This window comes from Ochotona princeps, chromosome 22 (genome assembly GCF_030435755.1).
Source record: "Ochotona princeps isolate mOchPri1 chromosome 22, mOchPri1.hap1, whole genome shotgun sequence".
Lineage (NCBI taxonomy): Eukaryota > Metazoa > Chordata > Mammalia > Lagomorpha > Ochotonidae > Ochotona > Ochotona princeps.
The window spans coordinates 21,011,183-21,037,969 of NC_080853.1; the positions used below are offsets into that span (position 1 = coordinate 21,011,183).

Sequence of the window (26,787 nt, forward strand, 5' to 3'; positions counted from 1 at the left end):
AAGGGTCAACTCAGGAATGCCTACAGTGTGCTGTCCTTCATATGCTCTGTAGTACAAAGCGAACATGGCACAAGGAATTAGAAACTGAGGGCTCTTAGTACACCTCCACACTACTGTATATTACATTCTCTCTCTCTCTCTCTCTCTCTCTCTCTCTCTCTCTCCTTCACTCTATGTAGAAGCATTTAAGCACAGGCTTCAGAAGATATTGTAGAGGAGACTTACATGCTGGCTATAGAATAGGATCAAGGCATCTTTAAGGAACCTTAGAGCCATGATCTTTACATATTGTAATCTTTCACCTGTCAATTTCAAAACAAAACAAAGCAAAAAAAAATTACATATCTCATAGCCTTGATTTCCTCTTTGGCAAAAGAAGGTACAGAGTAATGACTTCAAAGAGCCCTTCCAGCTTGGGAAGTACAACTGTTTTGTCAAGGGCTTCTTGCTGACAAATCCCAAGGGCCCTTCTCGATTCTTGACTGCTGCTGCTTGCGTACTTTACACTGTTAATTACTCTGTTTCTTAACTCACTCAGGGACTTTTGGGACATCACAGACAGGGAACTCTCCTTCTGTTTCCCTAAGCACTCCTCCCGTGCCTCCTCACGGGCTTCTCCTTCCTCTACACATCCCTTAAAAGGAGCTCCCTCTTTTCTCTCTCTCAACACACTCTTATGCCACCACCATGACTCTCCTACTCACTGGCTGCTCATGTATCAGCCAGAACTCTCAATAGGGAAGTAGTAGAGAAAACTCGTTCTGACTTGGTTTAGGAAATCTTGAAAATGTTGTCTCAAATGACTGGAAAGTTGAGAGACTGAACACAGATTACACAGGGGTTACAATAGTCCTAGACCCACTTGTTCCCAGCATCCCTCAGCTCTGCTCCCTGCTTACTTCATTCCAGAAGACTTCCTTCAGTACAGTAAGATGGCAGCAGCATCTTCACAGCTTACTTCCTATCATGTCAGTCTCATCTAGAAACATGTGTGTCTTTCAAGAGGATGAGAAAGAGGTATTGGACCTCATTCTCATTGGCCAAGTTCAATCCTAACCCTGAACCAACCCCTGTGGCCAGGTGAAATGGGATATGAGGATTAGTCCAGTCTGCTAATACTCATTTCTAGAGTTGAATGGGTTTGTCCTTCTTATGTGGCTGAGAGCTGGGGATGGATTGTTAGTCACATAAACGTGAAGTGGCATACCCAACAGCTGCCAACTGCAACTGGTGACACTCATATACAGTAGGAAGCCCCGGACTCCTCTTCAACTTCAGACACACATAGCAAACTGTCCCCCTGAGCATCTCCACCTGTATTTTCCTCAGGTGTCTCAGGCCGCATGTGTTCCAAACCAGATTCATTTCCCTACAATCTGCCACTTCGATAATTATCCAATTCTGAATGACATCACCATCCCCAGTTACCTGATCCAGAAACCTCAGTGTCAAACTTAACTCCTTCTCTTTTCCCTAATGTATGTGGACTCAATCACCATGTCCTCTTTACTCTGTATCAGCTGCATCTTTCTGAGACACTTTTATCTACAAATCCCCCATTTTCTTAGGACAAACCATTATCATTTCTTGTGCTAATTCTTGATTCTAGAACAGCCTACTCTCCAGTTACACTCTCTCCAGATTGGCCTCCACTCATCTATGGCACCATAATTAGTTACAAGGTCCAGATAAGATGAGTAAACAAGTTCCACTCTACATCTCCCACTGAATGAGACTAGAACCTGGCAGCATGCATGGAGCAGCTGACTTCTGATGGAGAAGTAAATGGCAGCAGGTTGGCTGGGAAGGTCTGAGCACTCAGCACAAACCATCAAAACAAGGCAGGTCATCTTCTGTTCCTGCTTCCTTGATCTTCTTTATGCTGGATTCTAACACAGTGCAACTTCTGGAACTGTGTATTGTCTTTCCATTCTGAGTAATGGGGTGGGTACACACAGCAGAGATAGTGCGTGAGATTCCATCTTGGTTTGCAATACCAGTCCTTAAGCAAGTCCTACTCCAAATCTACAGTCCCACAGTGATTGGGTAGTGGCTAAATGGTAACACCAACAATAACCAGGCAGGCACTTAGAATGCTCGTAGAAGGAAATTCTTTTTCTTTGATCAGAGAAACTGTGGGAGAAGCAGGCAGCAGCACAATGTTTTTTTTTTCAAAGAGGTAAAATAATCGCTAATCTATAATTCTACATTAGCAAAACTATCCTCCAGGAGTAAAAACAAAATAGACATCCTCAAATGAAAGACAAAACTAAGATTTTGACACTAAAATATCCGTTCTAAATAAAGATCATCATAAGACAGGAAGACAATCCCAGCAGGAAACTTGAAACACGGACAATGAGCAACAATAAGAATGGCAAATACTTGGGTGAATAGATAACCTTTCTGCTCTTAACTCTGTAAAAATACATGACAGGGGCAGACACTGGCACTGCAGGGAAGACACCGCTTAAAACATCCACCTCCCACATCAGAGGGCTTGGCTTCAGTCCCCTGACACTGCTCCTGACTCAAGCTTCCTGTGCCCTGAAAGACAGTAAGGGAGGCTCAGGTGTTTGGGTCCCTCCACCATGTGGCCATCCAGATGAAATTCCAAGCCCCTGACTTTGGCCCAGCCCAGGCCTTAACTGTGGTGGACATCTAGAGATTGAACCAGCACATGGAAGATCTCTCTCTTACCCTGTCTTTTGAATAAATAAGCAGGCACATGTATAAAAATAAAACAGACCGAGTGACTTTCTTTATACCAGATAAAGTAATTTCAGAGGAAAGAAAGTTAGCAGAGATCAGGAGGGAGGGCATTGAGGAATAACAACGCACAAAGTCGTAATACTATTAAATGACAGCTTCAAAATACGTGAGGCAGAAACTGCTAGAAGTGAAAGGAGAAATGGCCCAAGCCACCTGCTTTCTCAGTCACTGATGAAGCAATACGCTGAGTCAGTGAGGGTGGAGGAGAGCCGAACGTCATCCATGATTTTGATTAAACGGACATCTGCAGAATGCTCCATCCAAGAAGAGCAGAACACACATTCTTTTCAAATGTTCAAGGAACATTTACCAAGGTAGACCACCTCTGTATCATAAAATGAAGCTTAATACATTCAAAATAATTTAAATCTTCCCAAGAATGTCTCTGAGCACAATGAACTTCAGTTAGAAATTAGTAACAGAAAGTTATCTGGAAAAGATCCCTAATATTTAGAATTTTTGTCTAGAATATTCCTAAATAATCTATAGGCCAAAGCAGAGACCTCTGGGGAAATTAGAAAAGTTGAAACTTAAGGAAAATGAGAAAAACATTTTAAAATTTGTGGGCTAAACTTAAAAACAGTGCTTAAAAGAAAATGTGGATCATTAAATACTTATATTTGAGAAGAGGAAAGATATTAAATAAACAAACTAGGATATCACCTTAAAAAAAAAACATAAAAAAGGAACAAGATAAACTCAAAGCAATCAGAAGGAAGGAAATAATAGAGATAAGACCAGAAATCAATGAAATTGAAAACAAAAAATAATAGACACAATCAGTCAAACCTACGCTGCTGCAGTGAAAAGATCAATACAATTGATGAACCCCTAGTGAAACTAACAAAGACAAATGGAAAACACAAATTACCAATAACCAGTGTGAAATACAGAATATCACTATAGGCCACGCAGGCATAAATAGGCAATAAGAAAACATAATAAACAACTCAATCCACTTCAGTTTAACAACTTAGCTGAAATAGCACATTCTTGAAAGCCACAAGCTACCAAAACTCACCCAAGAAGACACAGATGACTAAAAATCTCCATGGCTATTAGTAAGTCCAATTACCAGTTTGAAAGAATTCTAAGCAATGTTAACTTTGATACATAATATGATTTCAACAAAATGTTAATGAATGAAGGATATGTTAACGTAAAGATATGTGTGTGTAACCCTCCATACACACACACACATACAAACACACAATATATCTTAATCAAATAAGTTTTTTCTTTGAGAGTGTCATGCTGGGTAAACATTATAAAAACCAACTCAACCAATCATCTGAACACATATAAACTCAATAAAGAAAGTCAAACGATCCTACTAATTGATGCAGAACAATCATTTAACCACATTCCATATCCATTCATAATTTTTTGAAGATTTATTTATTTGTATTTGAAAGGCAGATTTTACAGAGTTTAGAGAGGGGATGTCTTCTGAATGCTGAATCACTCCCCAAATGGCCAGATCAGCTACAGCAGAGCTGATATTTTTTTCTTTAGTTTTTATTCCCAAGTATTTTTACTTTTTGTGATTTACTTTATTTTTACAATTTCAGTTTTTAACTGTTTCTTAATTGTATACAGAAATATGATGAATCTTTACATGTGGGCCACATGTCCTGTGACCTTGCCTAGCTCATCTGTGAGTGCCAGAGATGTTTTCTTTTTGGAAATACCTTAGGATTTTCTCCATAGGCCATCGGATTACCTGTGGATAGGGACAGTTTTATTCCTTGCTTTTCAATCTGTATGCCTTTTATTTCTTGGCAGCAGCTAACATACATAACACAATGTCACATAGCAGTGGTGACAATGGACATCTCTGCCTTTTTCCCCGGTCTTAGGGGGAAGTATTCAATCATGTATCTTAAAACAATGTTACTTATTTGGTAGGTTAAGGAAGCCTTCTTCTGGTCCTAGCTTGCTAAAGGTCTTAAAAATCTCAGACGGAGCAGTGGACAGCATATTCAGGTGCACATGGAAGATATGGCAGTCCATCGGAACCTGCAGAGGACACTTGGTACTACAACAGAGGACAGAGGACAGAACAAATCAATCAACTATCCCAGCCATGTGTTGGCAGTGAAAATCTGGGCAAACGGAGACTCTAAAGTGAACTATATCAGCCAGTGGATTCTGGAGAGATTTCATCGTGCTTGGAACGCTGAGATTGGCAGCAATTCAGAACTGTTGAACTATCAAAACCACTTGAGCAGGACCCTCGGAGCATGCCCCATGTTGGGGACCTAGGATGGGTGGGAGGCTGAGTAGGGCTTCTCCCTTTATCTCCTCACTTACCCCAGATACAGAAAAAATAACAATAATAATGTGGAAACAACAAAAATAGCATCTGGCATGGTGGTGCAGTGGAGCAGCAGGCTAATCGTTCATCTTGAGGTGCTGGCATCCCATGTGGACACAGGCTCATATCCCAGCTGCTCCACTTCCATTCCAATCTCTGCTTATGATCTGAAAAAGCAGCAGAGGACAGCTCAAATCATTGGGACCTTGCATCCATGCGGGAGACCCAGAAGAATCTCCTGGATCCCAACTTTGGATCAGTTCAGCTCTGGCTGTTGCAAGTCATTTTGGATGTGAACCAGTGAATAGATCTGTCTCTGTCTATCTCATCTTCTCTCTGAAGATCTGCCTTTCAAATAAAAATAAACAAATGTTTAAAAAAATACATAGTGAGATACCTTTATATACCTATTGGAATAGCTAAAATTAAAGGGGAGGAGGAGGACTAACTACAAAGTGTTAAAAAGGTGTAGAACAGCTGGAACTCTGACATATAGCTGGTGTAGGGTCACATGGGACAACCACTCTGCCCTTCAATAATGAAGTAAATTGTAGGTCATGAACACAGTGTAACACTACAAGAAAAAGGAAACTGTTGACATGTGCATAGAATATTAAGGTTGCATCTCAGAGTGGCTCTGGAAGACATTGGTAACAAAAGGCAGCATACTGTCTCCTTCCAATTGCATTTCACCTATATGGCAGAAGGACATTTATAGGGACAGAGAGGAGGTTAGTGGTTACCAAGGGGTAGGAGTGGGGAGGGTTTCTAAGCATGAGGACATTTTAGGGAATAGTGGAACTCTTTTGTGTTCTGATTCTAGTCATGATTATGTAGGTATTACATGAATTAGAATTCATAAAGCTGTATAAAAAATGAAGCCATTGTTTAAAACAAAAAACAAAAGGCAGTGACAGATAATGATGGAGTAATGTCCACAAAGTGCTGAAGGCAAACTGCAGAGTTACTCAGCTGGATCTTCCTGTATGTTTAATGGTGACACATGGACATTTTCAAGCGCACATAAACTCAGAGAACACACCGGCAGTGAGCCATTCTGTTACAAGTGCTTATTTATGAAATCCGGCCAATGAAGAGATAGATTCACATACAGCAGTCTAGAGGGATGGGAAAATGCCACGAGCTGAAGATACAGTATTTAGAGACATAATTGAAATTAAAGAGTTCCAACAATAATTATGAGTGCAGAAAAGGAGGTAAGTGTTCCCAATCTTGACAATATAAAAATAATGAACTGGAATTGGCAAGTTGGGGAAGAGTAAATGAAAAGAATTAGAAAGGTGCAAATGTCATTATGTTTCATAACAGGAGTAATTCCATCTTCTCTAGAATAAAATGTAATTAAAACTCCTTCAATCTCTTATCTTTCTCTTCATCTTAAAGTGGTTTTTTGAAAAATGGTCTTTTTTACTTAGGAATAATTAAAGAATTACAGCAAAGCCAAAAATACAAAACAGAGAATTTACTATGTTTTTCCTCACTTCTCTCAATAGTAACATTTTATGTGACCACAGCACAATGGTCAAAACCAGGAACTTAATATTAACACAATTACTATCCAATCTACAGGCTTGATTAAAACATAACATAGCCTATTCTTCTAGTGATGTCAATACAATCCAGGATCCCACACTGCATTTTATTGTTGTATTTCCTTGGTAAACCCCTTGGAGTGCTTGATTAGGAAACACTAACTCAGGTGAAAATAAATGATTTGGAAATCAGCACTTATTTCAATTTCAGTGTCTTTTTTTTAACTTTCACTTCTGGTAAATTTAAATTTAGCATTTTCGTTTAAGATATTTTTAAAAATTTTATTTTTGATGATGTTTACATAGTTGATTAGGATGGAAAGGGTCAAGAGTTAGAGGAAAGTAGGTGAGAATACTGTTTCCACATTTTTGTCTTCCAGTATCTGGGGGAGGTAGGGAAAAAGGGGAGAAGCCACATCCAACTGCCTCCATACCCTGGGATAGGGGATGGACACCTGATGCTATCCCAGGGTCCCCAATGTGGGGCATGCTCCGAGGGTCCTGCTCAAGTGGTTTTGATAGTTCAATAGTTCTGAAATGCTATCAATTAAGACACTCTTGTTGAACACCTTTTCATTTGATTACCTTGTATAGCACCAGCATTTTCCAGGTGGGCTAATGATCTTTTTATTTATTGAATACTTATTTGGTAGTCCCCTTAAGCTTCTGACTATAATTTAAATAAAAAATGTTACCTTAAAATAATAATTAAAACATTAAGTCGAAAAATATTTTTGCTGGGCCCAGCACGATAGCCTAGTGGCTAAAGTCCTTGCCTAGCATGCGCTGGGATCTCGTATGGGCGCAGGTTCATATCCCAGCTGCTTCATTTCCCTTCCAGCTCCCTGCCTGTGGCCTGGGAAAGCAATAGAGGGTGGCCCATAGCATTGAGACCCTGCACCCTTTGTAGCAGAAGACCCTGAAGAAGCTCCTGGCTCCTGGGTTTAGATGGGCTCCGTTCCGGCCATTGCAGCCACTTGGGGAGTGAACCAGCGGATAGAAGATCTTGCTCTGTCTCTCCTTCTTTTTGTAAATCTCTCTTTTCAAGAAAAATAAATAAATCATTAAAATATATATTCTTTCAGTAGCACTAGTGCTGCAGGAGTTGAAGGAGGGATTAATTGTTCATCACAAAATGAAACTGACCAAGATATAAAGACATTCTTCAAAAATTTTTATTTAGTGTGCATTCACCTATCTGCACACTCAATGCCTTCTTTAAAAAAAAATATTTATTTATTTTTATTGGAAAGCAGATCAGATTTATGCAGAGAAGGAGAGACAGAGAGAGAAAAATCTTCATCTACTAGTTCACTCTGCAGAGCTGAAACAATCTGAAGCCAGGAGCTTCTTCCAGGTCTCCCATATGCAGTGTCCTTTACTGCTTTCCCAGGACATAAGCAGGGAGTTGTATTGGAAGTGAAACAGCCAGGACATGAACTAGAGACCATTTGGGGTTCTAGCACTTGCAAGATGCGGATTTAGCCTATGAGCCATTGTGCAGGGCCCGATGATGGCTTTTAAGTCCAGCTACAGACCAGGAATGACTGTGGGCACACATAGGAGACACAGACCTTGTCTTCACAGTTCTCCATCAAATATGGGAGTACGGGCACTTTATAATCAACACACACCGAGCAGCATGAGATCCAAGAGATTCTAGAAACAGAAGAATGTAAATCACCTGAAGCCTTCTCAGGGAGGTGAGACTGGAGCTGAGGCTAAAGATGAATCAGCATTTTCGAGATGCAGTGATGCCCTTTTTGTAGTTTGTTTCTTCAAATGATAGAAAATCCAACCCAAAGAAGGAGCAAGACAAAAAAGTTCACCAGTTCACAAAACTGGAGTCCGTCTGAATGCAAGTCAGCTTGACCCAGAGAGTGGCAATATTGCCAGCCCTCCAGCTCTGCATCCTTGTGGTTCTCTCGGCCTCTGCCCTTCTGTGCTGTTGCCTTTTCCCCTGGTGGAATCACCAGTGGTCATAGAGATGCTGTTCCTCCCAACAGCTCACATCTTACCTAACTCCCAAGGAAGTCTGCACCTTTCCCATTGCCCTGAGGAGTGAATCATTGGAGAGAAGATCTTCCTCTCTGTCTCCCCTCCTCTGCATATCTGACTTAGCAATAAAAATAAATAAATCTTCTTGAAAAAAAGAATGGAACAAAGATAGTTTCTTTATTTTTCTTTTTAAGATTTATTTATTTTTGGACTGGCATCTAGGTAGCCAGGCCTGTGGGAGTAGAGGCCTGGCGGGACTGAGGTCAGGTGGCCCAGGTATCGGCGAAGCCCTCAGGCCACTCAGCAGTATGCTCTAGGGACTTGGAGATGAGGACTGACATTTGGTCTAGAGGATGGCACAGGTGGGGGTGAGCAAGAACCTGAGAGTTCGTGTCCAGATGAGGAATGACTACTGAGGGACTTCCATAGACAAGGCCACTGTACTTGCAGGTAACCAAGGGGACTGCGACAGACTGGTTTGGAGGGGGGAACAGGAGGACCTTTAAGGATAAGACTGAAGTACTAGCACACGTGGGAGACCTGAGCTGGGGTAGTTAGCATCAACCATCATTGAATACCACTCATTGGCATACACTAAAGCAAGGCCTGGGGGCCTACCTGGTAGGACTAGATCAGAGAACTCACCAGTTAGAGTTGGAACAGGGGACGAGTAATGTTAGGCTGGTCCATGACACCAGCCAGCACATGAGAGAAGCAGGTCTGGGGGCAGAAACTGCGGGGAGGACGGGTGTGTGTTCTCACCCCAGTGGGACTACAGTCTCTGCTGGCATGTACAAGATCTGTGGCTGGGAACAGACCTGGTTGGGGAGCTAAAGGGATGCCACAGCTGGGTTGGGGTTCCCACTGGTGAGTACAAGAACCGGAATGGGGGAAGTGGGCTGGGCTGGACATAGCCACAGTCTGCCTTGGCATGGGTATGGACTGAGTCTAGAGAGAGCAACACTGGGCTAGTCTCCAGTACCCACTGGTACTCATGAGAGCCAGGGTGGGTGTAGAACAGGCTGTGCTAGTCTCGACTCTCACTGAACCACACGAGAGCTGTGTTGGGGCATGGATCAGGTATAGCTGGGCTGTAACACCCAACAGTAAGAACCAGAATGGGTGTGGGCTGGTTGGACAAGGACACTGTTCCTGCCAGGACAAGAGGTGGACAAAATCAACCTGGACCAAGGACCCAGATCTGATCTGACTGAGGAGTTTGGGGAACTCCTTTGTCAGAATGCAGTCCCTGCAGGTGAGCACAAGAACCAAGGCAAGAAACAGCCCAAACAAAACCAGGTTAAAGTATTCACCAGCATACATGTGGGTCAGGCCTAGGGGTAGGCCAGGCTGGACAAGTTCATAACATCCACTGGTAGATCTGGGAACCAGCAGGGGTGGTGGAGGAGGGGCGGGGCAGGCCTCAACACCAGCCAGCTTACATTAGAGCTGGGACTGGGGGCTGCTTGAGCCAGGTTAGGCCGCAGCACCTAGCAGGAGCTGGAACTCGGGACAAACTGGAGCAAGTCAGGCTGCAGCACCCGCTGGTGGATGCTGAGGTAAGTCAAGCCATGCCAGTCTGGAGGTTGTGGGTGCTGGGTTGTGAGTCCTTGGAGCAGGGGTCTGGCAGGGTCCATGTTGCATAGCCCAGGGCCTTAGGCCTGCATGTGTGTTGTGCTGCATGTGCTGGGTCTGTGAGACCTGGGGGTGGGGAATCTGCCAGGGTCCAACTCCTTGGGCCTGTCTGCAAGAACTGACCCTCCTCAATAGAAAAGACGGAGCAGTGGACGGCAGGCCCTGATGCACGTGGAGGATATAGCTGCCCATTGGGGCGTGCAAAGGACATCTGGTACCATAGCAGAGGAAGGAGAACAACACAAATTGGAGAACTACCCCAGCCAAATGATGATAGCAAATATCTGGATGAATCAAGACTCTAAGGTCAACTAAGGCAGCTAACAGACAGTGGAAAGATTTCCTCATCCTTGGATCAGCAAGATCAACAGCATTTCAGAACTATCGAAAACACCTGGGCAGAATCCTTGGAATATGTGCCACATAGGGACCCTGGGTTGATATTGGGTGGCCATTCACTATTCCCAGGAAACAAAAAGAAGTAATAGAAAACTCTGAAACAATGATCACACCCACTTTTTCCTAACCCTGGATCTTTACCACCCTGATCAACTATGTAAACATCCTCTAAAATAAAAATTTTTTAAATTTAATAAGACTTATTTGTTTTTATTGGAAATGTAGATTGATTTACAGAAAGAAGGAGAGACAGAAAGATCTTCCATCCTCTGGTTCACTCCCCAGTGGCCACAGCAGGTGGAGCTGAGCCAATCTGAAGCCAGGAGCCAGAAGCCTCTTCCAGGTCTCCCATGCAGGTTCAGAGTCCCAAAGCTTTGGACCACCCTCTGCTACTTTCCCAGGCCACAAGCTGGGAGCTGGATGGGAAGTGGAGCAGCCAGGACACAAAGTGGTACCCATATGGGATTCTGGCACTTGCAAGTGGAAGATTAGCCAATTGAGCCATTGTGCTGACCCCAAGAATAGCTGCTAACAATCTAAAATCTCAGTGGTTTTGGTAGAAGAAGAATATTAGGGAGAAATCTATAATATATGTAAATGTAAGTTCAAGCATGAGTGAAGATTGTTTAAGCATACACTGAAGACAGGGGATGTGAGATGAATTTGCTATAAGGAACAAAAGTTTCAGCATAGTTTAATAATAAATATGGCAGGAAGATGGGGGAAGAAAAGAACATCATACCTAAGTACTACTGCAGGTGATGGGAAATCTTTGAAATACTTATAGCACAAGAGTGAATAAATCTGCATATTCCAAAAGGTACCTATGACTGTTACTCAGAGGATGAATGAGAAAGTTAAACCTGGAGGAGGCAGGTTGGAAATTTTCTCTAACGCTACAGGTATACTACTTAGGAATCCATTCAGCTCTGAAATACAGAATGCCTGACTAAGGTTGTTTTTTAGTGGATGGATAAGTAGATGGGTGGATCGATGAATGGGTAAATAATAATTTGATAGATAGATGAATGGATAATGGATTGATGGGTGGGTGGGTGGATGGATGGATGAATGAATGGATGGGTGGGTGGATGGATAGGTGGATGAGTGGATGGATGAGTAGGTGGATGGATAGGTGGATGGGTGGATGGATGAATGATTGGAGGGATGGGTGGATGAACAATTGAATGAAAGGCTTTCTCCAAACCACTATTCGAGAAGTACTCTGCTTCATATTCCCAGGTTTTCTGGCAGTTGCCTCCTGCTGCAATTTTTGATTGCTCCTTCCTGTGCTAACAAAGATCGGTTATATCATACCTGGGCCTACACTGCTGGGAAAGTAGCCAACTCCATAGCTGACTGGGGTTTATAGCAGCAGAAGCTTGTGGGCTGATGTGGTAATATCCCCTCCCTGGGGAAAAGGTGGGCTTACAGCAATTATGCAACAGAAAGTGTTCTTGAAGCAAATCTGTCTTGCACAAACAGGTTAGAGTTAAACTTGACCTGAGCCATGAATCATGCTGTCAGTCTCCCATTCAACCACATCACAGTTAGCAACCCTTGCGGTTGCTACTATTTATACAGATACTGATATACGTATTTATACAGACAGAGGGATGTGCGCAACTGAAGCCTTCTGATTAATTGTATCCTTGGGGAGAACAACTTTTTTTTCATCCTCTTCCTTTTGTGTTCAGTCAAAGCTAATTCAAAGCTGTACGGAGGAAGGTCTTTGAGGGACCAGGAGTGCCAGCAGCGGGAGTGAAAATCAATGGGTCATTCAGCAGACAGTTCCTGGTACCTACTCTGGGAGTGGGAGTGGGTCAGTGGAATAAGACTTGCTGTTCACTCCCATGATATTTTAAGTTCAGTGGGACTGTTGACTGAAGGGAGGAAGGATGGTACCTGGCTAAGGATGTAGACTCAGAAGTCACACAGATGAGGGATTCAACATCATCTTCACCATATACTTACTGTGTGACCTTGGCAAGTCAATTAAGGTTTCTGAACTCAAATGCTCACCTCAACAGGTAAAATAGAGATGACAGACGGAGAAGGAGATAGAGGCAGAGATGTGGAGACAGACAGAGAGATAACGGAAATGGAGATACAGATGTGGAGATGGACAGAGAGTTAATAGAGATGGAGATAGAGATAGCGATAGAGGAACAGAGGTGATGGAGATAGAGTTAGATAGAGATGATGAAGCATTTGCCTTCTGGGGGTTTTGTGAGTCTAGAACAACCATAGCCCGGCACAGAGTATTTAAGAATGCTGTCTGGAAAAAAAAAAAAAAAAAAAAAAAAGAACGTTGTCTGGGCCTAGTGCTGTGGTATGACAGGTTAAGCTGCTGTTTGCAACATCATCATTTCATAAGGGCTCTGGTTCAAGTCCTGGCTGCTCCACTGCTGATCCAGACCCATACTAATGGCCTAGGGAAAGCAGTAGAGGATGGTCCAGGTTTTTGAGCCCCTGCACCCATGTGGGATACCCAGCTGAAGCTCCAGCCTCTTGGCTTCAGCCTGGCTCAGCCTCTGCTGTTGGAGCTTGAACAGCCAACCAGCAGATGAAAAATCTCTCTCTCCACAACCCCCCACTTTGTTGGATAAATAAAAATCTTTAGTAAAACCAAAGAATGTTGTCATCCTTGTCATAACCATAGCTTCACATCTGTAATCTTTTCACATTCAGTATGTGCCGGGTACCAAGAGCATTTATATGTATTAGCTTACTTAAACCTTACAATGGCCCTAGGAGAAAAGTTACTATTTTTCCTCCATTCTTCAGATGAAAAGAAAAAGGGGAGCCCAGCGTGGTGACCTAGTGGCTAAAGTCCTCGCCTTGCATGCGCTGGGATCCCATATGGGCGCCGGTTCTAATCCTAGTGGCCCCACTTCCCATCCTGCTCCCTGCTTGTGGCCTGGGAAAGCAGTCGAGGATGGCCCCAAAGCCTTGGGACCGTGCACCTGTGTGGGAGACCTGGAAGAAGCTCTTGACTCCTGGCTTCAGATCACCTGAACTTAAGCCATTGCAGCCACTTGGGAAGTGAATCATCAGACAGAAGATCTTCATCAATGTTTCTCATTTTCTGTATATCTGACAAAAAAAAAAAAAAGAAAGAAAAGAAAGAGGGGTGATCCAAAGAGGTTAAGTGACCTGCCCAAGACCATATTCTTACTAATTAGAAATACTAGATTTTAAACTCAGAATACAAATCCAGTGCCAGAGGGTTACAAATCCACTTGAGGGCCCAGCTTGGAAGGCCCAAAGCCTTGGGACCCTGCACCCACATGGGAGACCTGGAGGAGACTCCTGGTTCCCGGCTTCAGATCAGAGCAGCTCTGGCCATTGCGGCTGCTTGGGAGTGAATCATCAGACAGAAGATCTTTCTCTCTGTCTTTCCTCCCCTATGTATATCTGACTTACAAATAATAATAATAAAAAAAAAGAATCCACTCCAGAGTTTCTTGAACACCCTCCTGGCATCCTTTCTCGAGCTGTGATAATCTCCCTCCCTCCCTCTCCCTTGCCTCCCCATCGCAGATCCTTCATGACAGAGGGAAAATTGCTTCTTCCATCACTAAGTATCGTTACCTGCCTGGGTATTTCTATGTACAAGAGGCAGTATTGTGTAGTGTTTATAGTTGAAATCCATCCTTTTTCCTGTGTTAAAGAAAAGCTCTATAACAACAGCAACCAGATGAGCCATCTGGCTTGAAAGTGCTGTGTGGGGGAAAGGGTTCCACTCAGATCAGATTCTAATGTCACGTGACCTAGGACCAGCCAACACCCTTCCAGGACCTGCTCACCAACTACCAGCACTTATTAAATAAATATTTCTCTAGTCACTGTTTCAAATATTTCAGGAATATTGATTTCACAACAACCTAATGAGATGAGAATTATTTGTTTCTCCATTCTGCAGATGGTAAAACAGAGATGCCAGGGAGGTTTTATGACCAATCTAAAGTCACACTGATGAATGACAGAGCCAGGATTCTGACCAGGTAGTTTAGTCATTGGTCAATCTCTTAAGCATGTCAAAGTTGTACCTTCAGTACCTGACCACGTGCATCCTTGTGGCCAACCAGGGCAGTGAATGGTCCCATCACAAATGCTCACTTGGAAGTAGCAGTGCCCTAGGACATGAGCCAGGTTGGCCATGGAGGAGGAGGGTGAGAAGAGGCTCTTGCCAGAGTGCTTTAGTTACAGCAGTCCCCTCTTGGCACTTAGCAGTGGACTTGAAGATCTCAAGCTCCACCCTCCCTCCCTCCCTAGGAACTTATCAACTAAGCCTTGTGATTGGCTACTGCATCGCGCCCTACATATATATTTTCAACACCTCTCCAGGGCCTGTCAAGTAAAAACTGCATCTGTTTACAGGGTACAACATTACGTTCTGAAATAATGCATATGTATACATTGTGGAATATATGTATTCTTTTATCAAACTATTATATTTTAAAGCCGACTTGGCAGCTTTCAGGAATCCTGTTTTGAGATCAATTATGTTCCCCATTCTGCACAATCGAGCTCCTGAACTTATTCTTTCTGTCTCTGAAATTTTGCCTTCTGTGACTGATACCTTCCAGTCTTCTCTGCATCCATCCTCATCCTCGCCTCTAGCCGACTCTGCTAACCACCATCCTACTCTTATTTCTGTGGCTGACCCTTTTCTTGACAGCACACACACAGGAGCTCCTATGCTATTGGACTTTCTGTGCCTGGCTTATTTCACAACGGTCTCCAGGTTTATATGTGTTGTTGCGAATGACAGGATTCCCCCTCTTTTTTTTTTTTAAGGCTGAATAGTATTCGATGGTATGTATAAGCACCGATTTTTCTTAATCCATTCATTTGTTGGTGGGCACTTAGGTTGATCCCATTTCTTGGCTCTTATGGATGATACTGAAATGAACATGGGAATGCAAGAATCTCTTCTGATTGGATTCCCTTGGATTTTGTTATGTTCAGAAAAGAAAAAAAAATGTACTCTATCTACTTGAGCCAGAAAATACAGCCCTCTAATATGGTGCTGCCGATTTTGTGAGCCCGAGGGGAGATTGTGCTGCTGGCTAAGGTTTAGCCCTCCTGTCTACCATGGAAGCAAAGGAGAGGAATACAGAAAGGAACACAGCTGCTCCAAGGCCTGAAACAAGATAAGGTTGTACAATTTCAGCACATGTTTTCAGCATAGTACTGGAAGATTCCCTCAGAGCAACTAAGCAAAAGCAAGAATTAAAGACTGTTCAAACTGAGATGGAGAAACGCCTGCAGATGACATGATTTTATTTATGAATATGTAGAAATCCGTAAAGATGCCATGAAAGGGGGAGAAAGTGTTAGAAGTGACAGAGCAAGAAAGTTGCAAGATACAAAAATCAACATGCATACGGTCACACCACCACTGGAGTAATCCTCATGTGGGGCTGACCCTAGCTTTTCCCTTTTCAAATATGAAAGTCAGTAAACTCCCTTTCTTGTGTAAGCCTCGTGACACTGCATCTTTGTTTTTACTTTCAAATCTAAGCTTTCTAACTCATGTACTGCTCACTGCCAAATTATTCTTCATGAGAGTAGTCAACATTTGCAATTAGGCTGAAGTCATTTTTAACCTATTAGATGAGACAGCTGCTTCTGAGAATTCAGTAATCCAACATATCAGATGTCATCAAGATGCTAAGATGTTGGCTCATTTGTTGGGCCCCTAAGCGAGCAGTAGAATAAGAAGTCAATTGCTATTTGTCATGTTTCCCTCTGTGCCCACCCCAACAACATGGAGGAACAGGGAGATGGGGGGACAAGTCTCTATTCCTAGGTGAATATTTTTTTATGTGTGCAAATGTTAAGAGACATTTTTGCTAGGTACTTCATGAACAATCTCATCTCATGACAAAAAAAAAAATCTCTGTTTCAATGATCTATTGTTGTGTGACAAGCCATTCCAAGATTTAGTACCTTACAGTAACATTTTATCACACTCCCACCTTCTACAGGTCAGGGGTGTGGAAAGGGTATGGGCATGGCATGGAACTGCTCCACCAAGAGGCTAAGCTGGAAAGAACAAAGATGGAGCTGACTTGACTTCTGGGGCCCAATCTTCTGGAGCTGCCTCTTGCTGTAGGTGCTAGCAGGCAGCTGGGATCTCAGGTTGGACTCAGGCAGTTGGAACAATCGACATGAGTCCCCCTTTGGGTGGTCTGGGCTTCCTCATCCTGCTGCTGCCTCAGACTCCTTCCATGGAAACTCAGGGCTCCAAAAGCTATGACTTAGAACCTTCCCAGGCCACCTGCTGTGGATGAGCTGGTGTTGGAAGGCACAAAGCATCACCTCCACAACCCTCTCCTGGACATTTAGCCTCTCAGGTCACTCTAAAGTCCACAGGAGAGGAAACAAAGCTCACATTTTGATAGTAGGAACGCCAAAGAACTTGTGCACATGTTTTGAAATGACCATAATACTACAGCAAAAAGCAGGCAGCAAGCAAGGACATCACCCTGCCCACCCAGCAACCACTACAACCAGCATCTGGATGTATGCCTTCCTGTATGCTGTTCAGTTGCTGATTTTTTTTTTAAAAAAATTAGTACTGGACTAGTTTGAGTTAAGATTCTTTAACTTGAAATTCAAACTGATGTAAGCAACTAAAGAAAATGAATTGGCTCATAGAAGTGAAGCTCCTAGGGCAGCTGGATCCAGGGGCTCAGCAAGTGTCATTGGGGATCTGTCTCACTGCACCTGTTAACTCTGCTTTCTCTTCGTTCTTTCATCACAAGCAGGCAAAGAGAGACACGACAGCTTCTGACATGCACGACCCTTGGTCTCCAATCATGAAGAAAGAGCTGTTTTTCTCGTGAGAGCTTTATCAGCTCTTCCTGGGCCCAGGTCTAATCATGCGCCCAGGATGGACCCTCATGGTGGAGCCTGTCCAAGAATATGCTACGGAGATGAAAAGCTCGTCCACAGCAGGGCGCATGCCATACACACAATTTTGTGCCCTGCTTTTTTCAATTAATCTTATATCCACACCAATGGATACTCTGCCAACAATATCATTCAAAATGACTGCTTCACAGCCCTGTGAGTGGATGTGCCTTTATTTATTTAATTAAATCCCTGTTGTCGAACATTTCAGCTGTTTCCAATTTTCCACTGCAACAATCAGCACAGTAAGCTTTTTAAGTAAATCACTGCAGACAACCACTCGATGTCATTTCTAGACATGGGACTGCTAAGGCAAAGGACATGCATATTTTTAATGCTTTTTGATGCTTTTCTGTCAAATTGTCTTCAGGAGAAGTGGTAACCATATACTCCCCATCTACATGATTTAAGGCCACTGACTGCCCCCTCACCCCCTCATCCAATGGAGGTATTAACACTTTAAAAGCAAAATTCCTGCCCTCAAGAAAATGACATTTTATGCTTCTCAATAGCACTTATTTTTTGCTAGTAAAACTCAATGAATTTCAGCTTTTTCCATTGAAAAGATCCTTTTCTGAGTGCTGGCATTGTGGCACAGTGCATTAAACTACTGCTTGCAATCCTGGCATCCAGTTCTCTGCTATGGTGCTTGGAAAAGCAACAGAAGCAGCAGAAAATGGCCAAGTTTCTGGGTCTCTGTACCTACGTAAAAAACCTACATAGGATTCCAGGCTCCTGGGTTTAGCTTGTTCTCTCTCTCTAACTCACTTTCAAACAAATATGTTACATTGCCTTTTTGGGTACAGAAAGAGCAGAGCAGTAAGAGGGATCTGACTCAAGGGTCCCAGTCCCAGCACCATGATCCCTGATTACACTGATCGTTTGGATAACATGGCCACTGCTTACAGAGCACCTGCTAGGACTGGTGGTGTGCGCAAGCCCATCCTTCCATTCATCAGTGCAGCCTGCAGACACATACGTGTCCACCTCTGAGTGCTTGAGGAGTTTTCTCTGTAGATGAGAAAATAGAGGCATGGGTCCCATCCTTGTACAAAGCTCTGTGGGATGCTTCTCTGGTGACATTGACCACCTACTTGCTATGAATTTGCAGCTCACCAACTTTTCCTTGCCTCTCCTCTCCTGCGTCTTCTTTGCTTCTGCCTGTCCAGCCCACACTCTCCCATTATTGCTGGGTTGGCTGCACACAGAGGTCACATCCCTGCCCTTCGCCCTACGAAACTGAGTTCAGCACACAAGAGCAGGAGCGCTCCATCAGTCATTCACCCCTGTCACTGCGGAGGTTATAGATCTCTCCCTCCCATGCTCAGCTTTAGAATTGGAGAGCAGGTCCAGGGTGGAACACAGCTACTTGAGATCTGGGTAGATACGAGCCTATCCCCTGGGGCTGATGACTGACTCATTCACCCAGACGCCCTAACATCAGCTCAGGCAGCATTGCCTCGTGGCACGCCTGCTCCTGGGGGCGGAGACCTTGGGTAGATTTCTGAAGAGCAATTATGCTTATTACCGGTTAGAATTTCAGAAAGCTGCTCTGTTTGTGGAACGCATGAATGTTCAACCCTTTCCATCACTCATTTTCCCTGACAGCCCCATTTTGCAGGTGGGAACCTGTGCAGATGCAGAGCAGCGCAAGGGGGCTGGGCCAGAAAAGGCCAAGGTAGAGCAGAGAGGATCCAGACAAGAGAGACGCTTCTGGAGGCTCGGTGCCTGTGCAGCCCTCAAGACTTCCCTCTGGACATCCTGGCTGAGTAAGCCAATCAACTGCTTGTTCCTTAAACCAGTGGGAAGTGGTTCCACTGGCAATCAGAATGCCTCTGACTCCCATACCTCTTGCATTCATCTACAGCATCTTTGAAAACAAAGTAAACACTTGTACTGTATTTCTACTTTGTTTTAATAAATATGGGCTCATTAGAAATTGAAACCATAGAAAATCACAAAATGTAGATTTAGGATTAAGTGTAAGCAATGATGCACCTTTCCAAATTCTCATTTTAGTTAACTTCTTAAGATTTATTTATTCGTATTGAAAGGCAGAGTTCCAGAGAGAGAGATTTTGCATCTGCTGGTTTACTCCCCAAATAGCTACAATGGCTGGGGCTGGGCCAGGTCCAAAGCAAGGAGCCAGGAACTTGCATCTGAGTCTCCCACATGGGTGGTATGGATCCAAATACTTGGGCCATCTTCCATTGCTTTTCCAGGAATGTTAGCAGGGATTTGGATTGGAAGCAGAGCAGTACAGACTCGAAATGGCAATCCTAACAGATCTGGCATCACAGGCAATAGCTGAACCCTTGTTTGCTATACGCCAGCCCTCTTGTTACGGTTAAAAGGAAGGGTCCTGGCACAGTAGCCTAGTGGACAAAGTCCTCACCTCACATGCGCCGGGATCCCATATAGGTGCAGGTTTGTATCCTAGCTGCTCTCTTTAAGTTTCCTGCTTGTGGCCTGGGAAAGCAGTTGAGGATGGCCCAAAGCCTTGGGACCCTGCATCCAAATCAGAGACCCAGAAGAAGCTCCTGGCTCTTGGCTTTCGATTGGCCCAGCTCTGGCAGTTGTGGCCACTTGGGGGCTGAACCAGCAGATGGAAGATCTTTCTATAAATCTGACATTCCAACAAAATATCTTTTAAAAAATAATTAAAAGGAGGAAGGAGAGGCCTCAGAAGCATGCAGAGAATTGGAGTGAAGACAACAGCAAATAGACCTGCAGCAATGGACTTAGCAAACCCAAGCAAGTTAAAACCCACGGAGGCAATGAAGTACCAGGAAATCGATGGAATTTGTGCTGCGTATCCCCAAAGGTCCATGAATTGGCAGTGTCATGCTCCTCTTAAAACAGGCTACAGACAGGTCAGGAGATGGGAATTTTGTTAAAAGCCCCATATAAGGAGCAGTCAGGCCTCTGATGCTCCTATCCAGACAGAGGGCATCTTTCTGGATGGAAGCAAGAGACTCTGGCCTTGTGGTTCTACAAAAAGATCAGGAAAGAGCTGAATGAAGGGAAATCCATACTCAGAGAAACTCGGGCTCATTACTCAGGAGAGCAGCCCAGAAGGAGGGGCCGGGAACACTCACCACAGGGGTTCCTCCCAGCGGGGTGGGGGGCCTGGCCATATCAGCCCTTTCCCAGCCAGCACCCCTGTCCTCTTACTGATGAATACCCATGAGGGTCTGTAAAGAGGGAAGGTTGTAATTATGCACACTGCTCTGCCACCAGCTTCTTGAATTATGTACTGCAGACACATGCATGGCTATGCAGAAAAGTCATTGTGCACAGACTTCTATGTATGAGAAGCAGGCTTTTCACCGAGTCTCCAGGGATCACCCTCAGGATTTCTCATTTACAAAGGGAGGAGGGCTCCTTTCCAACAGCAAATTTGATGACTGCTGCTTTAACCTATGGGTCTGCTTTGGCATCACCCTGGGGGACCAACTGACAATACATTCTCAGGGATGCAGCATCACTCCTGAGGCACTGCCACCCAAAACACACATCCTGAATCCAAAGGGAAGGAGACTGAGCCCTAGTTTGGGAAGAAACTGGCTCAAAAGGTTCCTGGGAGGGATTTGAGTACATTTGAATGCAGAATGGATGGTATCCAGCTGCAATACCCTTAACCAATGTGAATCCCATTGGCAGATTTGTTATGGGTGTTTACTGCACCATCTTGCAACATTTCCATTGGTCTGAATATTTTCAAACTGAAAAAACTGGGAGTACAGCGTGACATTTCAGTTGAAGTACATACTATGTGCTGACCAAACGAGGGCGAGGAACCGTTCTCTCTCCTTGTTTTTGGTTTATGCTGAAGAAGCCTTTCAGTCCTGTCCTTCTGTCTGTTCAGAAAGCATAAAGCAGCCACCCAGCCATGCTGTGGTGCACTGGTCCCTGTTCCTTCTGTCCATGTTGTGGTAGTCATTATCCAACCTTCCCCCAGCCCTCTCCCTACTTCCCTGACTCTAGTGACCACTATTCTATGTTCAGAGTTTCCACATGTGAGGTCGAACATACAGCACACGCATTTTTCTGTCTGGCTCATTTCACTTAACATGTAGTCCTCTGGTTCCATCAATTCTACTGCAAATACACATGTGTAATGAAGTGTTTTTAATGGCAGACCAGGGTTACGGTGCAGCAAGTTAAGACGCCATTTGCTGGCCCTGGAGTCCCACATCAGAGTGCCAGTTCAAGTCCAGGCTGCTCTACTTTCAATCCAGCTCCCTGATAATGTGCCTGGGAAAGCAGAGGAAGATGGTCCAAGGATTTGGGTTCCTGCCACCCCTGTTGGAAACTTGGATGGAGTTCTTAGTTCCTGGATTCAGCCTGGCCCAGTCCTGGCTGTTGAGGGCATTTGGGATGTGGTCCACCTGAACACTTGGGCAGGTGACTCAGCTTCTCCAAGTGCCATTTCCTCCTTTGTCAAAGGAGAATAACAGCGCCTACCTCATGAGGTTGTTGAATTAAATGAGATAATGCTTGCACAGTGCGTATCCTTGCCCTGACATAGTAAATGTTAACTGTCATTATCATCTGCCTCGTTCTCTTTAATGGATGCATAATTCCATTGTCTTGAGTTTCTCCTGATTTGGCAGCAAAGTCGTCACCCAGCTAATGAGCTCTGCAATTTTCTTGTCAGTGCAAGATAAGGCGGTCACAGTTTGTGCCATCTGCTGTTGACTGGAGCACAAGGAGGTCTTGCTCTGACTGTTGCATTTGGATGCTGGACCGGATGCTGGACCAAATGCTGTGCTTTGGAGTCCCTAGCCCTGTCTCCTTGGGGAGTTAGAATACTCCTCTCTATGTGGAACTCAATCAATGCGGTCCTCCACCACCCCCAGGTGAGAGCTCCCTACCCAGATCTGGACCAAATGGTTATTTTTAAGTTATAGGAACTTGTCTTGCCCATTGTAACCTGCCACACCTATAATGAGTTGGTCACAGACAACATGCAGATTCAGCCTCAAGAACCCGAAATCCCAAAAGTGCCTCAAAAGGATCAATGCTTTCTCACTTTTCTGTCATCTCAAATGAGGCACCAAAATGGAACTGCTCAGAGACCTGCTTTACTGGCAAGGGCAGAGATTTAAGGTTCACTCTGAAACACCTGGAGGAGCAATTTCCTTCCAATTACCACCAGTTTCTCATCGTCACCATTCCTTGGGGACACATTAATAGATGGGAGATGGGACCAGGTGATAATGTCAGGGACTCAGCACTGCTAAATGACTCTGGAAATCCCCAAGGTTTAATGGCAAAGCTTTGCATTTGAACTCCTAACTTCTTTCTTTTTATACATATTTTTTATTTTTTTGAGCACTATTCAGTCATTTCATTTTATTGTGTTCAGATCATCCTTTGACGCAAGTAGAACAAATATAGCCCTATCCATCTCCCCGATAGCAGAGGGGGTGGTGCTGTCTCACCAGGGAGAGCACAGGCTCTGGCGTCAGACTGCCTGCGTTCAGTCTTATCTCAGCCAATTAGCAGCCCTGTAACCTTGAGCCAGTGATGCTGCATCTTTAAGCCTCGGTTCCCTCATCTGTTAAATGGGGGCTAAAAAAGGATCTACCTCACAGCATTACAGTAAGATGTAGCTGGAACTGTGAATGCAATGGCAAGACCTGATCCAACAGCAGTTCCTATCAGGAACTCGATATACATCAGCTGTATTAGGATTACTATTACAGTTGATCCAGGGGTTAAAAAAAATACATATTGATGGAGAACTGCCAGGGAGAAGCACAGTGCTAGACAGCATGGAGGCAGATACAAAGGGCCCAGAAAATCATCACTGCTCTCCAGGATCTCATAATTACATTGGGGAAAGAGAACAAGATGCCTGGACAAGCAAAACAATAATGCAAGCAACTGAAAAGAAGCCCCTCATGGATGCCAGCTCAAGTTCCAGCCACTGCACTTCTGATCCAGCTGCCTGCTAATGCTCCTGGGAAAGCAGCAGAGTATGAATCAAGTCTTTGGGATCTTGTACCCACATAGGAAACCCAGAAGAAGCTCCTGGCTCCTGGTTTTGGATCAGCCTAGCTCTTACCATAACAGCCATTTGGGGAGTGAATCAGCAGATGGAAGACCTTTCTCTCTATAATCCTTTCAAATAAAAACAAAATTAATCTTTTAAAAACCCCATCTACTTAGTACTACTTAATACATACTGTAATTCAGTTCAATCATGAATTCTTGGGAAAACATTCACAGGAATGTGTGGTTGGGAAATTCTGTCACTGTGTAAACATCATAGGTTTTACTTACACAAAATAGATGGCATTGACTACTAAACACCTAGATTCTAGGATATAGCAATGATTGTATCTGCAGGCTACTATTAACCATTGCATGTCACATGACTGTACTAACTGCATCAGAACCTGTCATACCTTTCATGAGATCATCTCCCCCAATCCTCACATCCATTCACCAAGGGTTTGGTCTTCATCCCATCCAACAGGAAACCATTGGAAGCTTCTAACCAGAGGAACAAACTGCGAAAGTTTATCTATGGAAGGATTGCCCTCTGACGGCCATGAGGTCCACAGCATGGTCCTGCTCAAAGTGCTCCTTTGATGGGCTCCTTCTGCATGCCTGTCTTTGCTTGAACAACCACGCCCTGGAGCACACCAGTTGGGTAAGAGACTGAGACACCTGCCTGGCTGTGTGACCTTCAGTAGCACCTGACCTTCACTGGCCCATGCGCTGCTCATTCAGAGTAAAAGGGGGCTTACTGGGCCTGGTGCAGTGGCCTGGCAGCTAAATTCCTCACCTTGAACACATTGGGATCTTATATGGGAACCGATTCTAATCCCAGCAGGCCCTCTTCCCATCCAGTTCCCCGCTTGTGGCCTGGGAAAGCAGTAGAGGACAGCCCAAAGTCTTGGGATCCTGCATCCACGTGGGAGACCTGGAAGAAGTTCCTGGCTCCTGACTTCGGATTGGCTCAGTTCCAGCTGCTGTGGCCACTTGGGGAATGAACCATCAGATGGAAGATCTTTTTCTCTTTCTTTCCTCCTCTCTGTATATCTGTCTTTCCAACAAAACTAAATAAATCTTTTTAAAAAAGAAAAAAGGGACTGACTCACAGATACTTGATAGTCCCTCCAGGAGTGAAATCCCATGCTCTTGGGGACTCTGCAGCTAACTGTGCCACTCCTTGCCACTTAGCCTTGGGAAGGGCAACCTCTGCACTCCCCTAACTACCATGAATTGCCACTAGCTCCTCTTTCCAGTGTTATTTTGGGCCACCGTTCAATTTAAAGCTTTTGTTCTCCCAGCACTTGGGTGTCACTGCCAGCTTTGCCTCTGCAGAATCCTCTTCAAACCCCCTGGCCTTCTGGAGCCGCTGATTCCCAGGAGGAAGCTATATATAACCCCCGCGATGTTGTGTAGTCACTATTGGTGTCTCACTGAGGAGTTTTCAAGAAGTAGCATCATGCCAGAGACCGGCTCCTGCAATGCCAGCAAAGATGTCAACTGTCACTTGCTTGAGACATTTAAGTGAAGCCCAGAAACTAAACCAGGAGAGGAGGCGGCACAGCTGTAAACCATATGGTGGGGTGAACACGAACGGCCTCAGACTCTTGCCCTGAAGAGCAAAACTGACCCCTTCAGTGTTGGTGGAAAGACAGGTACCATACTTTCCCATGTGGTGCTTACCATAATGTCCCATGTAGGGAATTAAGAGGCAGCCTGCATGACTTCAAAGCCCAGCTTTTGTTCCTATGTTCCTAATAGCTCAGTACCTCATTTTCCCCACCTGGAAAATGGGCCTCTTATGAGCCAGTATGTGTGAAGTTATTCACACAGTATCAAGCACATAGTTAATGTTCAAGGAAATGCTGGCTATTACGATTACCCAGGGTCAGTGAAAGGTCCCACAGGCCTGAAGAAGGAAGTGCATGGTGATGCTTTGCTTTTCCAAGTATGTCCCCCACCCCCTTGCCACCGTGGAACTCATTCAAAAGTGTAATTCCTCAATTCCATCATACACCTGATGGTGCTTAGTTCCCAAAAGCCCTGTGGGTGATGCTGGCAGGCGCTGCTGCATAATAAGGCCATGGGAACCACTTCCCAGGCCTCACTCCAAGCTCTCTGGTTGCCTCTCATGTGCCTCTCTGGTTGCTCCCCAAGGCTGGAGGAAAGGGACAGGGATAGTGCCAGCTGAGTGACTTCGGCCTCGTCCTTTGCCTGCCAGAGTCTCACTTTTCTCCTCTGTGAAATGGGGGTAAAAATATAGGGATGCTGTGGGCAGTAAACAAGACAAAGGGTATGACATGCCTGGATATCCCGCTCCTCCTCTGCTTCATTTCCTTGCAGCACAATGTGCCAGGGTGACAGGCCCAGGGGACTCAACAGTCATGACCATGTCTATGCATGGAGAAAACACCCAGCAGAGAAGCAAGACTCTTCCTCTCTGGGCCCTGGGTCCTCCAAACAAAGTATTCATGAGCACAGAAGGACATCGGACAAAATGATTGAGCCAAGGAAAATGGCTCAGCCCAACTGGTTGGCTGCAGTGGAGTTGCTTGTGCAGTTTCTTGTCCCTCTCTGAAGCTTAGTGCAATGATGGAAAGTGCGGTGGACAGTATGCCAAGATGCACAAAGGGACATGACATTCAGCTCATCGAGGCAAGCAGGGGATGTTGACTGCCTCATCAAAGGTTGGCAAGCAGAATAGGTTGAACAATTTTCCTGGCCAAGTTTTGCAGCATATTCCCCTGTCTGTGGATGTACTAAGGTGGACTTTGTCAACCAATAGACTTTAGAAAGATTTTCTTAACCCTGGAGCAATAAAATCAACTCAGAACTATTAAAACCACTCTGGGGCTGGCATGATAGCTCAACTGGTTAATTCCCCACCATTAAGTGCTGTCATCCACGTGGATGACAGTTTATGTCGTCGCTGCTCTACTTCTTATCTAACTCCCTGCTTATAACCTGGGAAAGCAGAAGACAGCCCAAAGCCTTGGGTCCCTGCACTCACATGGGAGACGTGGAAGAAGACCCTGCTCCTGGCTTTGGATTGGCTCAGCTCTAGCCACTGTGAGTACTTGGGGAGTGAACCAGTGAATGGAAAATGTTTCTATCTCTCTTCTCCATAAATCTGCCTTTCCAAGAAAAGTAAATAAATTTTTCAAGAAAAAAAAATACTCAAGT

The 26,787-nt window shown here is 44.5% G+C and overlaps 1 long non-coding RNA gene across 1 annotated transcript in view; it reads right to left on the minus strand.

Moving 5' to 3' along the window:
* Positions 1–4,679: 4,679 nt before the first annotated feature.
* Positions 4,680–26,787, minus strand: part of LOC131482948 (uncharacterized) — a 64,078-nt gene continuing 41,970 nt past the window's right edge. Inside the window, exon 3 of the long non-coding RNA XR_009247415.1 lies at positions 4,680–4,810. This is a non-coding gene — a long non-coding RNA (uncharacterized LOC131482948). The remainder of the gene's footprint in view (positions 4,811–26,787) is intronic.